Raw genomic sequence first — 21789 nt, 5'->3', positions numbered from 1 at the left:
TTGCTACCACCACCAAGATCTGCACCTGCGGCGGCAGGTTCGATGTCACCTGATGATGTGTGTGATCTTACGCACCTCTCTTTGGACCTCAGTGTTCCTAAGCCAGCCAAAGTCCCGCATTCCCTCTTGTCTCCCTTTTACTCTGGTCTTACCAGTTCTGAAAATCAGTTCCTTTGTTGAGCTGCTTGCTCCCTTAACCAGACACAAAGAGGGTTGTCCGACTCCAGCGTTTGGTTTCCAGGGGGATGGTGGCTCAGCATTCTCTAGCCGCCCAAGACCCAGGCCCATAAAACAATTAGATGTGATGCTTACTCAAATTCCAGTTTCAAAAGCTTTGCTGAAAGACTAAATATGGAACCTAACTATGTTCCCATGAAGATAAAACTGGGCCTGCTCTCCTTGTTGTAACATTGTTAAGTTTATCGTGCTGTCCATCTCTCTACATTATAAAACAGACTTCCCTGGTGGAATGTTGAAGTTAAAACATGAGCTCCTCAAAGTCAGGAAAAACACAGATAATGCTCCACTTTACTTGTCACAATCTAAGCTGGTCCTACCGTTTGCCATTCCTTAAATGATATGGATCTCCCAACGAGCTGTTGCTGATGCCAGACGGGCAGATCTTTCTCTGTAGATAAGCGGGTGCTGGAAACCTTCTGCCAAAATAATCTCTGGAATGCTGGAGAAGGAGAGCTCCATGTTGACTGGGAATGAGACCCAGCAGGCGCTGCAGGGCCCCTGGAGCTGGAGAACTCGCTCAGAACTGTAACGGTATTTCTGGGTTACGCAGAAGGCCTGTTCAAATGTCTTTTATAAGAAGGTCAGGTGTTGTGGAGGGAAATGCGATTTGAACCAAAATAGAGGAGAGTGCGCTCTGTTTGAAGCAATGACGCTCTCGACAGAGGGTGCCTCACTTTGTGGCTTAGTTATACGTCTCGTTTTCAGAGATCCCATAAAGATCCCACGGGATGTCTCCAGACCTCAGTTCAGATGCTGGTGTTTTGTTTCCTGGGTTCGCTTTTTGACGTTTAATGGCAGATGAAGTAAGGGGGAAGGCAAGAAAATGAATGGTACCTACGGAAGCAATTAATTCATACCCTTTCATGTCTAAATTCATAATTCTAGGTGAAATCAGCCTTTCTGAACAGCTGCCCAGAGCATTTATGTAGGGCATAGACTTTATGCTGGCCTGCACAGAAGAGAATGCCTCACATTCAGTGGTGTTTCTTTGTTTGGTTTATGTAGATCGTGTAGCCAAATACTTTGTATTTTTAGCTGACATGAAAAGACTTTCTCAGTACAATGCGGTTTAGAAAAATCCATTCAGGCAGGAAAAAAGGTTGTGATGACCCATTAAGGAAACATTCCTTAAAACCCAGCAGTTTAATTTAAAAATGTCTTGTTTCCTTCAGTCTGTTAATCCTAAACAAGCCCTGGACATTTTTGAACTATACGACTAATCCTGAGAACGCTCACTCATGCAAATTGTTGCTTAGAATGGGAATAAAAGATTATGCTGTCATGTTTCATATCTAGGATATGTAGGACTTCACATTTTAGATTATAGAAATGTCATTACTCCTCTGGAGTGACGAAACATACTATAACCTTGCCCAAGTACTGCATTACTATTGGTAATAGAATGAATAATAATAGTAGTGTTTGGCCTGTTTAGGGTAGAAGACAGTTTCTATTCCAAAACGCGGTGCATAAAACTGAAATCGGCCCATTTGGTTAAAAATCCTTCAAGTGTATTACATCCCAAATACCATGAAAAGCTCACAGGAGTTTTTAAAAGGTATGAGGCTAAAGCTTCCCTGGATGCGTTCGACAGTTGTGTGAGTAGAAGATGCCTCTTGATGGAAGAGAGCAGGATTGATTTGCTGGTAGACGTTTCTCCGTTTCTTGTCTCTGTACCTATGGGTCTTCCAGCCACAAGTTATGAGACATAGTGGGTACTGATGGTTCTTGTGGGAAGAGGAGGAGAGAGTGAGATCATAGCCCTAGACGACGTGGTCGTAGTAAATTATTCATTGTCATAATGTATATATAGCATCTGCCTGAAGTGGTATTCAGCAACATGAAACATGACAGGTTGTTTCTTTCTTTCTAACGGTTAAAAAGGCAAAAAGCCTGAGATAGCTTCTTTTTTCTGTTCGACCTTTTTGTGGTTTTTCTCTTCCTTTCTTTTTAACTTCATGAATGTGCTCTTTATATGAAATAATATGAAGAAAGAAGGAAGACGGCATCTGCAGTGGGACAGAACTCCTTTTCCAATGCACTATGTGAAGCATCTTGCATGCATTGACGTTAGTCCTTTAATATATATTTCAAAACTTTCCAATGCTTCTAAACCATAAATATTTAATCCTCGGTATTGTCATCAATCAGGTTAGATGATCTATGAAAGATATTGGTGGTAAAAGCTTCTTGTGCTGTTAGCTCTAGACCTCCAAAAGCACTCCAGGTTCACGGAGAGCTTCTAAGGAGCTGATGGCAGAGGGGGGCCGTTGATTAATGGCTCCCTGGGACACCCTGACACCTCTGCCTGGATCAGAGAAGTAAGAGACAGCCGGAGTCTGCCGGAGAGCAGTGCTTTCTACGAGCCAGGCAAAGGTTAGCAGCACGGAGGAATTCCTGCAAGAACCGCGAGATACGCAGCTTCCTCTGGGGCAGGATAATGGTCTGCGGAGGGGAGTAATAGAGTGGAGGATCGTTTTGTAGTGCTCAAGTGAAAACAAGAGACAAGACAGATGATGTTACAGGGTTAGAATAAAAGCAAGAATAAGAATCCACAGAGAAATGAGGCTTAAAGCATGTCAAGTTTTGGTTGTTGGGTTTTTTTTTTTGAAGTATAGTTTAATTTATCATCCATAAGAGAGGGCTTTTTTTCATGAAGGTTCTGTTTATTCATTCTTTTGTATCATAATTTGCCGTGCTAACCAAAGTGCACTTCTCCATTTTGGAAGTACTATCACCGATACGCTCAATGGTACAGACCTTATTTAGTTAAAATAATGCTCACATTATAGTGGTGCGGGGAAAATTCGGGTAGATTGGTTAGAGAAGCTTGATCTGCAAATGTGTGTTATTTGTGATAATTGGCACAAAACATCTCTTGTAGCAAGGCAGTTTCCGTGACCCAAGAACATGGCTGGCATTTCTTCCATGTAAAATCAAACAGAATGCAGGAATTTGCAATGCTCGGTCATCCATTTATCCCAGCGCCGTGCCTTTGGAAGTGTCCAGAATCACGCGCTTCACAAGAAAATTGTATTTTAGGTTAACTGTATCTTTCCCCAGACTGTGCTTAGAATTCGTGGTAGAAAGCAAGTAGTCTTCTTGTAATCGGTTTCCCCGTGAAGTCATTGGAATATTTTTCTTGAGTAAAATGTCATCGCAGGGGTTGCATTTCTGACCAAGCAGAGCGCTTTGTTATTTACAGATCTAACTACTCGTAAATGCTGTGCATAGGAATAAAGGTGGCTTTAAACTTTGCAAATGTCGTTTGCAAAGAAAGGCACAAGACAGCCTTGGGAGAATTCTGTAAACAGGGTTTGATTCAGAGGACCTGGGAATCATTGGAGGCAACAAAGAATTTGGCTTTAATGAGCTTTGACTTAGTGCTCAAAGTAGGAAATTTTGATGCATTTGGGAGTACTTTGCGTCAGCACAGATGAGCCAGGAGCACAAATCCTTGGGATGGGAGTGATATCAAAATTATTGTAGACTGACATCACTGGCTGGGTTTAACCGCGTCCTTTTCAGTGGGAAAGGTAAGGGGGAAAGGTCCATCAGCACACGACAACGTAAACTTCTGCTCGGCATGGAGTCTGAAAGGGACAAACCTCTACAGCTTCTCCCAGATGTGGGTGGGCGAAGCCTGGAAACAGTTAGCAGAAGCTCCTCATCCCATGGGTGTCCAGTGAACTGCATTAACTGGTGGCCTCAGAGAGGGAGCTGCAGGTGAAAAAGGTGAAATGTCAGGTATATATTGCATCAGGTACATAAATAAGTGAAGATCACCTCCAGAAAGTCAAGAAAAAGTATTTCTTTGGGCCAAGAAGGAGGATTTAGAAGGCTCCTGAAAGAGCTTTTATCAGAAGAGTCATTTGGAGAGCTATTTTGAGACTACAAGGATATGACTTTCAGTTACATCGAGTGTTTTATTCGTAAGAGATCGCACGCAACCCACATGTGCGGCGCTTATTTTCAAAATACAATGGGAGAGCAACAAAACATAAACTTAGAAGACAACGTAGTTTCATATGGAGTTGGTCTTTTAACAACAGTTAAGGATTAGTAAATGTCATTTTACAGAGAAAAATCTTTGCAGCTTGAAGCAGCAAAAATAAAAATATTGCATTCTTTCACTAAAAGAAAAGAAATTAATTTATTTAACACTATTGTCATTGTTATAATCAGACAGAATGGCCAGAGGGTACTGTAAGCAAAGGTCTTACTCGTTACACAGCATAACTGGGCATAACTGCAAACAGTGATGGTTTGTGCCACGTTTACTGTCTTTGCTACAATGGCCCTGAGAGGCATCACTGTAATCTGAAAGCACAAGTTTTTTAAAAAAAGCATTTAAGGCTTTTTTTTTTTTTTAGGCAAATGGGCATCTGGTGGAATTTTGTTGCCTAGGACTATTTTAAAAAATCCCACGAGATACCCTACGCCAGTGAAATAGCCGATGAAATGACGCTTGTCATTCCGCAAGTGTTGAAGGGCCCCTTCGTCTTCCCCATGAAGGTCTCTGAGATGGCGACCGTGCCCTGACCTATTAGGCCTTTAATGCCAAGGTTGCTACGACTGAAAAGCAAATCTGTGAGGGGAGTTTTGCTAGTTTAAAAATCTTAAAAGTACAGTCTCACTAGGGAGGGAGGTTTGGAAATAAAGGGATAAGCTAATTATTTATAATTAGGTCAGACTGGGTAGGCTGATTGCCGTAATTAACATTGCCTAATGACTCTCCTCGGGGATTTTGCTGGGTATACCAGGTAAAATGTGGTAAAAGTGGGTATCCATTCTGCTCTTGAGGTGTGAGAGGATGTGCGGCTCCCGACTGGGGCAGGCGCGGAGGCAGGGACGCGGGTGGGAGGATGGGAACGGCACCGGCGCGGGGCAAGCATCGGGGAAACGTGGGTTAGTGTGCTGGGGGGCCGAGCACACCGGGTACCGCCGGCGCTCTCGGGAGGGATGTGTGGGCTGGGGAAGCTCTCCTGAGCCAGCTCTGGGGGAGCTGGGTGAAGCTTATAAGTAGTTAGAGATCTGCGCACCAAAGCAAACTGCCGCATTTCTTAATTGAAAAGGAATCTCTGGAAAATAGCGAAGGAGTATTCGTGTGGCTCAAATAGCTCGGGGGACTTCTCACAGACGGAGTTAACCAGAGGTGTACAGACTGCACACGTAAATATTTCACACAGTAATAATGAGTCATGAACGTTTCCCTTCCCCTGGCTTCTTGCAGGATAAGCTCAGACGGGATCCTGTGGGATCCCGTGTTGAGTCTGTGCTGGCGGTGGCGCCTGACTGCACCACGTTCTCCTGCAGCGCAGCATCTTCCTGCCCGCCCTTGCCTCACCGCAGGAACATTTTCTTCCTTCACCCAGTTCTTTTAATCCTCTCCGCGACACATACAAAGTAAGGCAGAATAATAGCCAAGTCGAGACAAGAAATAATTAACGGCAAAGAGGACAGAAAAAAACTAGAGACTGAGTTCGTTCAAGCCCACTTGGGACGAGCACCATACGCACCTTGGAAGACAGGTAGCGTGAGCAAAGATCCTGACATGGCCCTCGTGCAGCTCTCCACCCGGGTGTTGAAAACCTCAGGCTGCATCCAAGCCTTGGCCTTCAGGAGCAGTGTCGTGCCGTTCTATTACAAGGAGACGCTAGCCCAGGTGCTTTGATGGCCAAATGGCCGTTGCCTGAAGAGGGGAGAAAAGATACAAAAGTGAGTGGTAGAAGTCATGCAGTACGTCATAGGAGACGAGACGATTTCTCTGTAGAGAGGCTGCCGGGCAGGGAGCGGAGGCCGCTTGGTGTTGCCCGGTTTTTGATACCATCTGTAGCTTAATAAAAAAGATGCTTTTCCATCTCCACCGACCTCAGGATCAAATATGTTTAAGAAGGCCGCCAGGTCTTCTGTAGGCGTTCGGTGGTATGGCGAGGGCAAGTAAGTACACCAACGGCATTTCTCTGATTTGAGCAGTACTGCTGCCTCTCTACTGCTTCTTTGGAAATGTGGCTGGGTGGGGGGTTCTTTATTCAGAGCGGCTGTCTGAGGTAACAAAAGGGTTAGCGGGTCTACAAGACCCACATGTATCAAGATGCAGAAGACAGATCATTGCTAGAACTGTGTGAAAAATGCAGACACTTGGCATTGACGTGCATTTTCAAATCACATCTTGCTTTCCTTGAAATGTTCATGCCCCCCGAAAAAAACCCACAAGACTTTACAAAAATCAAAACATTTAGTTTTGACAGGTTTTAAACACATCTCCCTGTTTCCATTCGCATTAGTTTTCCTTTGGAAGTTTATTTCAGGTTTATGTAAACTTTCCCTCCGAACCATACAAAGGTGTTCTTAAAATACTGAAATCCAAAATGAAGTGTTTGTTGCAGATCAAAGTAAACGCTTTCATTCTCTAGTAAGCTTCTAATCCATTCCTCTTCCCCTTAAACTTTAAAAACATTGTTTTGACAAATATAACTTATTTTTTTTCAATTAAAAAAAAAAAAACAGCCCACCAGTTACTTTGGAGGCAACATGGGCAGCATCCTGATCAAACGCAGCCGCATGCTCATGGCGCCACGATTTCGTATGGGCATCTAACAGAAGAGCGACTGTTAACGATGACCTTCATATTGCAAATTTTGGTAATGAAAAACCGCAGTTAGGCACTCGGGGCCTTTTTATCTCTCGCTTCTCTCTGATGGTTACTCTCCCCAGGTGACCATCAGTGTCTCACCCGTACATTTTTTGGAGGCGCTTCGGACCTGTCTTAATTGGGCTCATTTTGCCTCCCACCTGCGTTAAACATTCCTGTCCCTGTCGCCGTCTTGCCGGAGAGGACGATTGGGGTGCAGAGGTTTAATTACTGCGCTGGGCAGGACGTTACCCTTGACCCGCTGAGAAACAATACACCATTGTCTCACAATTATAGAGCGTTTTCAAGAGGCCCAGTGTGAGTCCGCAAGTCACAGGTAGTGCTGCCAGCCTGGAAATCCCACGCTGACGCCGAGGGGTCTGCCGCAGCCGCTGGCGGAGCTGTGAACGAAATGAATGAGTTCCATTGAAACTGGTGCTAAAAGAAAAGACTCGTGCGCTCTTAACCAGCACAAGATTGTTCATTATGAAAAAATAGTACCTCCACATTTTAAACTAATGATGACTTTTAGGCACGGTGTAATTATAGCACCAGTGGGAACCCATATGTCACCGAACTTTCAAATGTAAAGGTTGTGCCTACAAAATGAAGCCATATATTCCCATTAATTGAAGCTGTTGCTTTCCAGTTACACAATATTAGTTTTAATGGTGAGACTATTAGAAAGTCTATGAATTTCTTTTTTGCTATTGATCTGCAGTGTTACGGTGGCACACTTTAAACTGATCAAAGTTGGTAAGAGGGTGACATTCGTGCCAGCGAAGTGATAAATATAAGTGACTCTTATAGTTGCCGTCTGTAAGTTAGCATTAGAATAACCTTGGAGGACTGGCGGTTTTGTGCTGTCAGCACAGCCTGCGCTGCTAGAGGATAAAGGATTAGCGAGAGAAATTTTGATGAGGGTATTTACTACTAATGACTGCCTTCAAAATTGCCTTTTATCTGCAGCTTTTCAAAGCATTTTCCATTCATTAAGCCTTATAAAACCTTTGTCAAATTGGTAGAAGATACAGAAATGCAGATATCTGTGTGCCAAAACACACGGTGATACTTTGACAGAAAAGGGCAGCAGTACACACTAAACATTATTTAAAATAGGAATTGCACAATTTTACAGTGATGCTATCGCTCTGTTAATTCGAGTTTGACCAGGACAGGGGAACAGTCCTGCTCTTAAGAAAAATGGTGTGGAATAATCGGTAAATAGTGCTCAGGGCTTCTGTATTGTGTTGTAGCAGTAAGACAGATGTATATTATGCAGTGATATATATATTTTAAAAAAAGGAGTTAAGAATATGAATGGCACCTGTTCTTTTATTGTAATGAAATCTGCTTCCCAAACTGCCAACCCCGAGAGATCAAAAGCAGTGAGCCAGGCCTACTAAACTGATGAGCCGAAAACCCTGAGATTTAAAAAATAATACATGGAGGGTCTTTTTTTTTGAGGTCTTTTGAGCCTTTAGAGTCAGATTTCCATTCCTCTAGAGCCTCAAGGAATATAAAGAAGGAAGGAAGAAAGGAAGGAAGGAAGGAAGGAAGGAAGGAAGGAAGGAAGGAAGGAAGGAAGGAAGGAAGGAAGGAAGGAAGGAAGGAAGGAAGGAAGAAGGGAAGGAAGAAGGGAAGGAAGGAAGAAGGGAAGGAAGGAAGGAAGAAGGGAAGGAAGGAAGCTGAAGGCAACTCCATGGAGATGCTCAGTCTAGTGGTGTACAAGAGCTGTCAGAGACAGAAGTCACCCAGCGCGAAAGCCGGACAGACGGACAGACCAGGCTTAGGCGGGTAGTGCTGTCACGGGCTTGCAGCTGCAGCAGCGGTGCCTCAGGTGTGCAGACAGCCACATTTTTGCAGAGACCTTAGTAAAGAAGGATGCGTGGACCAGGCCAGAAGTTGAAGGCAGGGGCCGCGCAGTGGGGCGGGAGCCAGCTCGCGCTGCACCAGGACGGGCGCTTCTGTCTTAACCCCTCACACTTGCGTCTGCGGATGGTATAAAACTGGGAGGAGCAGCTGATACGCCAGAGGGGTCTGCTGCCCATCCGGGGGGACCGTGACAGCCTGGAAATATTGGTATTTGAAGACTCTGTTATGGCAGAGTTGTGATAAGCAAAGATTTCGGTGTGGGGGTTTTTAGTAAGTGTGTCCTTCCTTCCTTCCTTCCTTCCTTCCTTCCTTCCTTCCTTCCTTCCTTCCTTCCTTCCCTTCTTTCTTTCTTTCTTTTCTCCCTTCCTTCCTTCCTTCCCTTCTTTCTTTCTTTCTTTTCTCCCTTCCTTCCTTCCTTCCTTCCTTCCTTCCTTCCTTCCTTCCTTCCTTCCTTCCTTCCTTCCTTCCTTCCTTCCCTTCTTTCTTTCTTTCTTTTCTCTCTTCCTTCCTTCCTTCCTTCTTTTGCTTCTTTCACCTTTCTTTCTTTCTTTTTCTTCCTTCCTTCCTTCCTTCCTTCCTTCCTTCCTTCCTTCCTTCCTTCCTTCCTTCCTCCTTTCCTTCCTTTCTCTCTTTCAGCTACCCTAGTTATTACTTTTTTAACAACGGGTTAAGTCTCAGTGTTGCTGCTTAACTTTCTGGCTACTTGAAGGGCCTCAAAATCCAGCAGTTGCTATAGGAGCAATGTTTAAGGGCTGTCAATACGGTTACTCAGTCCCATAAAAACACAAGTAATTTAATAGCGTATAACTGAAGGCTGCCAAAATATACAGTGATCTGCTGGAAAGCTGAAGCTATATGCACATGTGTCAGTGTGAGTCAATGAATGAGATGTACATTTTTAAAAAAAAAAAAAAAGCAGAAACACATTTTTACTTGGAAGTGACTTGTGGAACGAGCTTCACGGTATCTCTGAATATTTTTAAAGGGAAAGACGTAAAAATAATGCACAGGATGACTTGCAAGGATCAGCCACGCACTGCTCAAAGGGCTACAGGTATTTTTTGCGTCAGTAAGTGGTAGCACCTCCCTGCAGAGATCAGAAGAGTTGGTAACAATGAAGGGTCATCGTCACAGTGAGTAAAACGTTGCATCCAATTTGGGTGGCTTCCAGGAAATGTTGTTATTTAGTTATTCTTATTGCTTTATCATTTCAGCTCAGTAATTTAACTCCATTTAAAAAAAAAAAAAAAAAAAAAAGAAGCAAAAAACCCCCATTTCTCCTAGTTGAATGGCGCAGAAGAAGGTTGGATGAGCACCAGCGAAGGTACGCTGAACGTGTGGGGGAGGCAGCAGGAGGGTGCAAGAAGGTTCTTTGCAGCTGCCCCCGTAACTTCCCTAATGGTTTGTAGAGGGAACCTATGGAAATCTCCTCCCTCATTTTTGGTGGGTGTGAAAGTCCCCACTAACCTAGCGTAAAGGCCTAACCGTGTCAGTAATGGTCATGATTAGTGTAACTCAGCTTGGAAGTGCTTATGAAGTAGTCGGGGTTTTTTTTTGTTTCTTAGGGCTGTAGAGCTGTAAATTTGTTGATGAAGGAATCGCTCGTTGGGTGCGAAGGCGGCTCTCGTTCCTGGGTGGAGTGCAGCGAGGTAGGTTTCACTTTGCAGCGGTTGTGCTGGTTAAAATATTCCCATTCTGCAGTGTTAATCTATTCCTTAGTATCCTGGCTCCCGCCATTGAAGTTCACTGTAGGATTTTTTCCCACCCGGTTTGATTCGCAGCATTTTCAATTATTTAGCTAGCAAACAGACAGACGAGCAAACAAAAAATTGCTTCGTTCCACAGGAAGATGATGGAAACTTTCAAACGGGTTCATGGAGAAAGGCTTTGGAAAAAAGGACACTTCAGATTTAGGGTTCTTTTGAAGCCCACACTAGGCACCAGCAGAGCTTTGAAGTCTTTTAAATGCTGCTTTTATATACAGTGGGCACACGGCTCAGTTAAAACACTCGGCTAATTTGTAATCAGCTTTATGAAAAAGCATAGCATAAGCGTGGGGATCGCTTTTATAAGGCTTGTTGGCTATCGGAGCACCGTCGACAAAAGGCAGCTACATTTCAGTACTTAATGTGAGTGTAATAACTGCACGGCCACAAACCATTAGGTTCTTCATCTGATAGGTGATTCATTTCCAGGGAACATATGTTAAGAGAATAATGTATTTCCCCAGACTTCCTCCTCCAAAAGTAGGGGTTCTCACAAAGCAGTGTCAATGCTTTGTGTTTACCGACAGAAAAATGAAAAAAAGAGATGAAAATTTAGAAGAATAAGGTTTAAAAAATTACCCCAGCAAAACTAGCTCTAGTGTTTTGGGCGCTAGAGGGAAAACAAATATTCCCACAATTTCTGGAAAGTTCCATAAAGTAATACCGTGGTCGTGAGCAAAAAAATGATTGCAACTAACTTACTGTGAGCGTGAAACGCATCGTCGCTGTTCCCTGACTTCTGAAACTGAGTAACGCAGGTTCAGAAAGTGACTGTAATTTCTTAAGAAAAGAAAACTTGTTTAAATGCCTTTAAAATAAACAGAGATGTCATTACACTGACCCCTCCCACCTCCTGTTTTTCCCCCCCTTATAGGCGGCTCAGGCTCCTCCGTGGGGGCTGATGCTGAGCCTGCGGAGAGCGAGGAGGGGATGGGAGAAGTTGCTGCCCAGACTTTTAGAGAATTTAGCTGCCGAGTACCAACAGGTCTTCACTGAGCATCTGCACACCGAGAGGGTTTGAGGATTTTATTCTCCTCTGAAGCTTTTTCTACGTTTGGATGGGTTTTCTTAGGGAGAGCTGAGTGTAACTTGGTGACGACACGGTTATCCCCCCGCCAGCTTCCACACCCCTGCTCCGCCTCTTACCAGTGCTGAAGCTCCATAACAAAAACAGTTGTCAGGATTCTTTTAATCTGAGCTCTAACATTCGCACTGCAACTTTTCACCTACTCTGTTCCTCCAAAAACTCAACTTTTTTTTTTTTTTAAACTTATCCAGGAAAAAAAAAAAGAGTTTATGTAGTTTATATTTGACACTTTACAAACGTGTGTGTGCGCGCGAGTGTGCGTGTCCGTCCAAGGTGGATCTCGTACTGCGAAGTTGCAGTGCTGCCTACAATGTTGTTGTGTAAGGACATTTCGACAGCGTTTTCAAGAGTGTCTTATGTCGTTGCAAATGTTTGAAAAATAGTGAAAACCTAAATCTGTCTTCAAACCTCCCTATTTATTGTGTAAGCTTTCAACATATGGACTTAAATATCAGTATCAAAGTCATCTATTTCACCTGTCTCATTGCAGAAGTGTATGTACCAGCTATAAGAATGTAAGGGTTATATAAAATTGTATCCACTATTTATGTATTATTGTATCCAACACATATGTCCTTTCCATATGGGATGTTCTCACTGTACAGAACATGGTCGGTTCCAAGTATAACTCAACAGAAGCGTTCAACCTTTGATTTTAAAACTGTTATCATCTCCACTTCAACAACCCACGTTGAAAGGAAATTCCAGATTGTGGGGGGGGGGGGAATGGCTGCCAATCTGAATAAGGAGGAACATCGTCAGATGGCAGGGAAGTATTTGTACTAGTTGTATTAACAGAAGCAATGACCTTTACGCACTCCAAAACAAGCCATATGGGCCTTGGATCACAGCGACCGTTTGTCAAGCAAAACTCCTGAATCATTTCAAGCGGTGTTCAAACACAGTCGTAAGAAGCCTGAACACAAAACGCTCTTATAAAACGCATCTCTGAAGGAGGGGAGACGCACCAGACTTTGAGGTAACTGCTATTTAAACCTTCAAATCCAAGAGCAAATTTTTTTTTTTTTTTTTTTTGCATAAATTTTGGCCTACCCATTGTTGGGGATGGGGAACAGATGGGCTGCAGTTTAGCATTGCAGCAAGAATCCAAATTCAATTCTCTGGCTTGTTCTTAGGAGAGTTAATGAAAGTTGAATAATATGCGCTGGCAGCCCCTAAAACCCTCTGTGTTTTTCTTTTTCTTTTCTTTGGCAGGGTGAGACTATTCTGCATTAAATTTGCATATGGCCACCTTTCTCCCTAATGTAACTCTGGTGATCCCTCTGCCCTTGTTTCTGATGAACACGGGCCCTAAACTTTACAAACTTTGCCCTCCTTCCTTAGGCAATCTCTGCGCTCCTCATAGCTTCTGCAAGCGAACCAGAAGGACCTGTAGAAGTGAGCAATGCTTTAGTATTTATCTTATTTATTCATTAAACTGCTGAGAGTGATATGATGCTCTTCCATGACAACACTGATCTTTAACTGAAACAGATTAAACCCGTACCGTAAATTTTAACAGAGAGTAATACACTGAGTTGTGGATGCTGTGGCAAGGATATGAATGGAGTACTCAGGGTGGTGAGCAGAACACATTTTTAAGTGTAATCTAAAAGAGATCAAGAAAGAAAACAGCATCTTTCGGGGAAAACAACAACAACAAAACCCCGGAGACCCAATCGAGCACGTGACCTTTCCTGCGAGTAGCACGACTAGAGTTAAAAAAGCGTGCTGAACTCTGCCTGGAGAACCTCAAAGAGGTGAGGAATTCATGTGCCAGAAATCAGGTCGAATAAAGCAGTGCAAGCAACGAAGTCTTCTGAGTTTAAATGATGACGGGATTCAAAATGACAATGACTAATTCTGAAGGTTCTGAGAAACAGAGAGATGGAAACTCTTTGGCAGATAAATAACTCTTAATTTGGCCCAGTAATTGCAACAGTTTTTCACCTGCTGGACATCCCACTTCACTGCCGTTCAGCTGTGAACGAGGAAGCTTTCTTGAGCGAAGCACTTAGAGGATTTATCATGCTTTATAGCGATGCTCTGACCTGACCCCACCACTGCTATGACAGCAGAGATGTACTAAACCAACAGGGGGGTCCCAGAGCACGACACGCTTGGAAAGGAACCCAGCGGAGAGCGGATGAAAGTTTTCTAGAGGTCTGTCACTATTCTCAAAGATCAACGGGGTTACGAGAGAAAGGGATTTTAAGAGCTGCAAGGTGACATTTGAAGTCAGCAGTAGATTAGACTCCTTAAAATGTTGCACCCTCAACGGATCTGCAGAGCCTCCTGAATGGAGTGGTTCCCATCTGGCAGGCCTCAGAGCAGCCCTCTTTGTTCCAGCATAGAAGCAAACCTTGTCCTCACAGTGATTTGTCTCCCCTGCCTGTGCTTTGGTGTCGGGTCTCCATCAGGGCAACATGACCAAAGGGGTGGCTGGAGAACGGAGACTGAGGTGAGCACTGAGAACCAAGTCCCTTTTACACCTTCATAGAATCATAGAATCACAGAATGGTTTGGGTTGGAAGGGACCTTGAAGATGATTGAGATCCACCCCCATGCCCTGGGCAGGGACACCTCCCCCCAGCCCAGGTTGCCCCAAGCCCCGGTCCAACCCGGCCTTGAACACCTCCAGGGATGGGGCAACCTGCCCCAGGGGCTCACCACCCGCACAGCTAAGAATTTCTTCCTATTATCTAATCTAAATCTGCCTTCTTCCAGTTTGAAGCCATGGAAGTGGACTGGAAGGCCACAATAAGATCTCCCCAGAGCCTTCTCCTCTCCAGGCTGAACCCCCCCCCAACTCTCCCAGCCTGTCCTCCCAGCAGAGGGGCTCCAGCGCTCCCAGCATCTCTGTGGCCTCTGGCCCCGCTCCAACGGGTCCTTCATACGTACTCAGGTTATCTTGCTTGTCTTGTAGCCTTCTATTTCTCTCCCTATATGACATGATTGTACCAATCAGCCACAAAGTAGTTTGCCTGAACCTTCTAGCCTCCCACTCTTCCCGGAAAGAGCTTTCAAGACAAATATGAAAGTCAGTACAAGCAGGTGAGGATGGTTTAAGGAGGGGTCCTCCTCCGTCCCCTGCTGCCTTTGCCTCAGCACCTCTTCTCTTGCCTGGTGGCCGTCCTAGAAATGCTTCTCTTCATCAGTTTCCGGACTCCTCAAACTAAAAATATTGGGTTTTTTTCTGGCTGGAGGGGTGGTGTTTTTTTTGGTGGTTTGGTCACGGCACGTTGTTCCCTTGGCAGATGCAGCTCTGCAGTTGGCACATCCGCACTGCTCCCAGGCGAGCGCAGCGCTTGGCCGTCAGTGACTATTCCAGTTCCTGGCTCCCGGGAACATCCCATAAATTTTGCCCTTAGACTCTGCAGCCAACACAAATTGGTAGCAACAAGCGATAACGCCTGAGGCTTATGAGGGAGGTCGCAAGAAAGGACGTAGTCTGGGCTCTCGGAGACAGATTATTGCAGTAACCTCCACCGGGCCAGATGAGCAGAGCAGCTGCCTGTTGCTGGAGTTCGGCCCACCTCTTGGAGGTGTGATGGGAAGGGGCCGTTTCTGCAATGAGTCGCTGGCGCGCGGCTTCGTGCGCCGCACTGGAAGGGTTAGTTTAGGTTCCGCCTTTTATAGGTGCAGTGGGAGTCTAATGCTCTTTTATTAGCACAACTCCGTGCTGACCTCCGTGCTAAAAAAAGCAGGGACTTTCACATTATCTCATAATCCACCAAGGGCAAATAAACATCCAGAAATTCTAGGCTTTCTTTTTTCCCAGCGCTCATTAAAGCTGCGGTCTCCCTTATTATCATGCAGACATTTTGCACCAGTTTTTTACTGCAGTCAAGTGCAGATGCCCTTTTTATTTTGAGGCAGAGTTAATAGCAAAGCTCGCTCGCTAAAGTTTCTGATTGTCCTCTATGGCTGAGAGCGGTTTACCAGCAATAGTCTCCTTGGAATATGCAGGGTTACGCACAGCTTTTAATTCTTTAAAAGAGTTTGGGGATAAATAGCTTGTTTGTGCTGTGATCTCACTTGAAAAGCAGCCGGCAGATCTCCGAGCGTGCCTGTCCACTTCTTCCACCACCGAGCCCCCGGGCCAGCGGCGGAAAGGCGAAGCCGGTGGTGCAAAAGCCATGCCATGTATTTACGGATCGACCCAGTGAGTATCAGGTGGCTTTACAGTAGGCCACTGGGCGCGTCAGAAAAAAAAAAATAAATAAAAATAAAAAGCCTGGTGTCTGCGTTGTAGGCGCTGGTGCGGCTGTGCGCTCAGCAGGAGGGCACTGCCTCTCTGCAACGGGGGCAGGTTCGGGTTTGGAAGTGTGATGGGAAAGGCGGGGAGGGGGCAGCAAGACAGACAGACGGCTTCTGCTTTGATCTACACGTTATAGTGGCTCGATAGCGGGTGCTGACCTTGCTGGCGATTTGCAGTCTCTCTCAATACATCGAATTCCCGCTACTTTCTTCTGCCTTTTTCAACAGGTTTTAAAGCAGGTGCTACGGCTTTATTTGGTTTCCTCTTCTATTTTTTTCCCCTGTACTACAGTTGCATATTGTTACTCACATGAATGAAACATACAATCAGTTCTCTTTGGGTGGCCGTGACAAAAGAGGTATGCCGTTTTCGCAGTTCTTAGTGAGCCGCTCACATGTTCTTGGAGGAATTTTTCTCCCTGAAAGGAATTTCACATGACACCGGCCACTTCCGAGTAGTCTGCAGTGCAGTGGCGGTGTGTGTAGGCAGAGAAAGCGTTCGTATTCTTTCATTTAGCGCTGTTTCAACGCAGAGCGAGATATTAGCTTCCAGTAGTGTGGGAGCGCTTAGATTACAGTACCGGTACCTCATTATACTTACTATTATGAGTGCTACCATTTATTCACAGTAGTAAACATTGTGCTAAATAGCAAGTGTGTAGAGGATCCAGGCTTTAGCAAATAATACCACAATTACGAGTACCGAACAGTCTTGAGAGATTGTGTTAGTGAAAAAAGCCTTTGCTGGAGCATTGTGTGAAGCCACACAAATAGGCAGCGCTCGGTTGTCAGCAACCTTTCCTTTTGAATTTATTTTTTTTTTTCCCCCAGATGATAAAATTCTGAAAGAAATTAAATGGCTGGGATTAAACGTGATTCATTAGCGAGCAGAACTGCAGAACCTAGGGCAGTCAGCCATTCCCTTTGACCTCTTCTGAGCCTGTTAGCACGGGTGATAGATAGTGGGATGACGGGGTTTGGAGTGTAGATTTCTGCTAAATCAATGGACAAGATATGTCAAATTTCTAGTCATTTTTCAAGAGCTTCTGCCAGGCCGCCCCCCCCCCCCCCCAAGTAGCTACTCCTTCATTCACTATTGCACTACAGTAGGGCCACATATATTAACACGAGAGAAAATGATGTTGCGTGAGTTTTTATAGTTTAATGCATCCAGCCTTCCATTTTAGAAAGCAAAGAACATAAACAACGGGTTTGCTCCTATGTCTGGGTAACGTACAACAGCTCCGTAATCAATAATAGAAAATGTTACTGAAAGGCCCAATAGACCTCAAAGAGATAATGTGAATCGGCCATTAACAGTAAGTCATTATAGAACTTATTAAGTGAAGCCTTGGGGCTGTCATAGAGCCTAAAGGTTGACATAAATTTTTCATACACGTTGAACTTTGCTAAATGTGCTTGCATTTGATTAACGATGCCTTTCTTCAGTACGCTAATAAGAAGAAGGAAAATATGAGCTCGGGCTGCAGCAGGGGGAGTAGTCTCCTGGAAGGAAGGCCATCTTTGGCAGCAGGGGAACAATGGGGCTTTCTGAAGACGCCCTGCCAAGTACGAGGGAGTTTATTACTCCCCGAAAAATTGCTGCTTACCACCCGGAGATAGGGCACGGAGCACAGCATGCCAACACGGAACGCCGGGTCTGTAGGTGTGGAAGTGAAAGCATCGTCGCTCCGAAACAACAACAAAAAAATCCACCCACCCACCCCCGGCTGCCTTAAGACCTCCATATAGCCCAAAGAACAATACAGAAGCGCTTCATATTTATAAAGCAGCTCTGTGAGAGGAGTGGTCTGTCTGCAGGGCCTGCTGGTGATAGAGCTGGAGGAAATTTGCCTTGGCAGCCAGAGCAGTGAGTCATGGCCTCATGGAATGATTTAGGTTGGAAAAGAAGACAACAGCAGCAAAATAAACCCTTCACTTGCAAAAAGGCCTGGAGAACAGCATATGGATTCGGTCAATTAAAATAAACATGTTTTTCACTTGTTTAAAGAAAAGAAAAAAAAAAAGGCAAGAAATCAGTAACCTCCACCCAAAGCAGCCGCAAAGTCTATGCTATGTCTCTTTCACTAACCACCAAAAATGCTAGGCTTGTCTTAAAATTCAGGGGATAGCTTTAAAAAAACTACAGACTAATTTTTTTTTTCTCTTTCTAGTTTTTAAACCTGTTAAAGGTCAAACGATTAAGCTTTGCTTTTGATTTATTTTTAAAAGAGCACCCCTGTAATCAAGAGTCTAACAAACGGCCCTAGCCAAGAGGGCTCAAGAGAAATCTTCTCCTGGACTTAGGTAGATAAGTAAATGTGAAAGGAAAAAGAAATGCAGACAATGAGAGATGATGTGTCTATTCCTTCCCCCCTCCTGGCAGTGTGGGGTAGAAGATGATGTTTTAGTCCTCATCACTACCGGCTGCGACTTTGCCACTCCGAAGCAGCTTCTCCGGCAGCCGGGGTGCCTGGCCCACCAGCCTGCTTGGTGGTTTGGCTGTTGCTGTTCTTCATGCAGTTATAAGCTATTGCAAATGGACTAAACAAGTTCTAAAATGAAAAGGAAAAAAACATCAGGTTTTGCACTTGGCAGTTAGAGAACTCATGAGGACTTTGATAATCTCAGTTTCAATCCCCTGCCCCAGTTAATATTTAATTACTTATAGAACACCAACTGGCTTCAACGGAGAGTCTGAAAGACTCTCAAAAAGGAGACTTTTGTGACCTGGAAAGAGGCCTTTGAGTCACACGCCGTACAAGCAAGTCCCCCCTTCTTTGGTCATCCATGTTCTCTTTCTTTCCACAGAGAAACCTGAAACGCTGTGTGTGCTGTGGAGACACCCCCTCGTGGGGGTACAACCCACCACCTCGGTCCAGGAGACAGGAGGTCGCAGACATCGGCAAAGTCCATTGCGTATCTGCACACATGAAGTTACCGCGTTGTTCGTGGCAAAGCTGCTCTCTGTGCCTGAGGTCGTAGCTTCGGCACTTCCTCTGCTGTGAGAAGGAAGAAGACCGAATTTTGGAAGCTGGGCTTGCAGTTACTAAGGGAGGGAGTGACAAACGCAGAGCCAAAGGTGGTGAGCAGGCAAGGCCCGAGGCCCAAGGCCCAAGGCCCAAGGCCCAGGGCTTCGTGCAGAGCTACGAGAAGCGTGTTTTTCAAGTGACTACAAATCGAAAAATCTCAGTTGAGAAGAGCTCGGAGTTGGTTAAAATTGTTCTTGTGACTTAGGTATTCATAGCCAGCCCAGCTCGGTCATTCAAGGATTTGAAACAGCCTTCCTTATCGCATGCTGAGATTAGTGATATTAAATAATAGAAAAATTGTTCACTGTGCCTGGGCATGGAACTGGGTCAAACTGATCGATCCCCAGTCTCAGCCCAAATTAGCGAAAACAATAGCAAGGACCTGCATATAATTCTGACGAGCTCACTCATTCCCTTACACAAGCCATTCTTTTTTATCAGCTTTTTTTTTTTTAAAAAAAAGAAACAGAATGTGATTCTGGTGCTGATTGTTCAGCTTTGGTTACAGTAGTGCCGTATTTCAATCAGTCACCAAAGTGGAAACACGCACAGGGTCCACCTAGATTTTTGTTTACTGATTCTTTCAGTAAAAGCACATAATTCCAGGGATTCGGCTGGATGGGAAAGTCATAAAAGTATTCCAGGCTTTTGGGTCCCAGAAAGCTAAGGTTGCCTCTTTGTGAGCATGATTTAAATTCCCCCTCTGCACTTTTTCCGTATGCTTATCAGCACCAACACGGTAAAATTCAGCATTTTATTTTGTCGGTCAGTCAACCTTAAGGAGCCAACAAAACATGCGAGTTATTTAAAAGCTTTTCTCATCTGTGGCCGTATCAGTTTCTGAGGCAGGATCACCTAAACGTTGGTGGCAAGCTTGCAAGCTTGTGGCCCTTGACACGGGATCAAGAACTGCTTGACATAATGGCAAGAACATGACAGAGGCAACCTAAAAAATCCCAAGCAAACCCTCCCTTTCCAGGTCAGTGGAAGTTTTGAGAGTTCCCTTAGCAGCCGGCACTGAGCTTGCGTACCTAATTGCTTCTTGCCAGTGGGGAGAGGAATCGCGTACAAAAGCACTATGGATATAGGCGAGACGGGAGGCACCTCAGCCTCGCTCGGATGGAAGTTCTTCTGGTGATCAGCAGACAGACGAGGAGCTGCGTATTTTTGCCAACAGGAGCACATACGTGCGCTCACCTCACAACATAAACATCACTCCTGGCTAATGTCACGCTGTCGGTTACTGAGGGTATTTGGAGGGGTTTTGTTGTGTCCCACCTCTAAATGATGTCTCAGACAGGACTTACAAGAGGCCAAAACATCATCTGCGCTCGCTACTGTCCCTTGCCTTACCTGGCTCGGGCCTGGTGATCCTCCTTTTAATCGGGGTTTGTCTTCAAACCCGCGGAAGTTGTGATTAGTCTTTCAGTTGCCTTCCGTGGCTGCGAGGCTCAGTCCTGCCCCGAGCTGGGTGGGGAAGCGCGAGAGACTCCGCTACAGTGACTCGTGCGAGGAAGTCCCTTCCCCGGGTGCCGAGATCCTCGGGAGCACTGCCACAAACGCCAACCCCAGCCCACCGTCTTCGCTGCTTTGTGTGGGGGACTCGCCCCGCGCTGGTTCTTACCCTCTCACGGTACAAACCCGAGGCTCCAGCGACCGCTGCTGTGAAGTTTAACACGGATAAACGTCCCGTTGCCGTGCCAAAACACGCTGTTCGCTGGGGGTGCTGCAGATGAGACGTAATGAGTGTAATTCCCAGCATTTCAGAGGCAGCCTTGGCTGAGATTAGCAAGACTAACTCGATAAAGCACTACGGTAATTGCACATTCGCTGGGAACGGGAAAAATAATCAAATGAAAAAGGACAAAACCAGCAGGGAAAGAAAATTTATTTCCAAGCATCTACGAGAGTGCTACAAACAATAGAGACTAAAACTCAAAGCATTTAAAACTATTAAAAAAAAAACGTAGTCGACAACGTCCTTCTTAAAAATTAAACATAAAAATGTAGAAAATGCAGTTATTAATTCCAAAACTTGCTCAATAGTGAAATAAACCCAGATAGCATCAATGAGGATGGAGTCCTACAGATGACTTTCTTTTACTTTATTTCCACTTGTTAATTTGTAAATTGATATTCGTTTCATTTTTTAATGTTTATTTAAATTTATAATGGAGAAATGTGCAAATCTAGCAAAATATTCTTTGGATTATAAACAGAGAAAAATCAACAACCAAAGAAATTTGAACCAAGTTAATAATAAACTATAGAATTATATAGAATGCATACAGCTATAATAAAGTGAAATATTACAATAAACATTGTAGAGCAAATCTGCTGATTGAGCAAACTCTGCCTTATAAAACACAGGGATATAATGGGACAAGTGAATATGTTATGAATATAGAGCGGAAACATCGTTCATAATTTTAACGAGTTAAATTTTAATCTAACTACATATATGGGGGTCTTCAGAAAAGCAATACACCAACAAATCAGAGTTCCTCTCAGATCAAGCAGTTTGGTACCTGACTGCAAATGAAGGACAGCGCCTGTAAAAGGAACGGTAGAAAAATGTGTATCATTTCTATTTATTGCCTCTTCCCATATTGCAGCTGCTGATCTCTGACCCTAAACAGCAAACTATATTAAATTTAGCAGAAGTACAGCTGTACACAGATGCTGAAAATGTTGATGCGCGGAACATATTCCAATCCCTTGCTCATTCTGAACTAATATAAAAAAAGTTATAGATCATTTTTTGATTAAAAACGTACATTACAAAGAACAACTCCAAAAGCACTCTGTATTTCTGTCATCACGAATTAAAATGTCTTCCTATCAGTAGACGATGCTATTCTACTGCGGTAAATGGGGGGGAGGGGGTGGGAAATC

The sequence above is a fragment of the Vanellus vanellus genome (assembly GCF_965231255.1).
Source record: "Vanellus vanellus genome assembly, chromosome: 12".
Taxonomy (NCBI): domain Eukaryota; kingdom Metazoa; phylum Chordata; class Aves; order Charadriiformes; family Charadriidae; genus Vanellus; species Vanellus vanellus.
The sequence above is the reverse complement of the archived record's forward strand: the minus strand, read 5'-3'. Positions refer to the sequence as shown.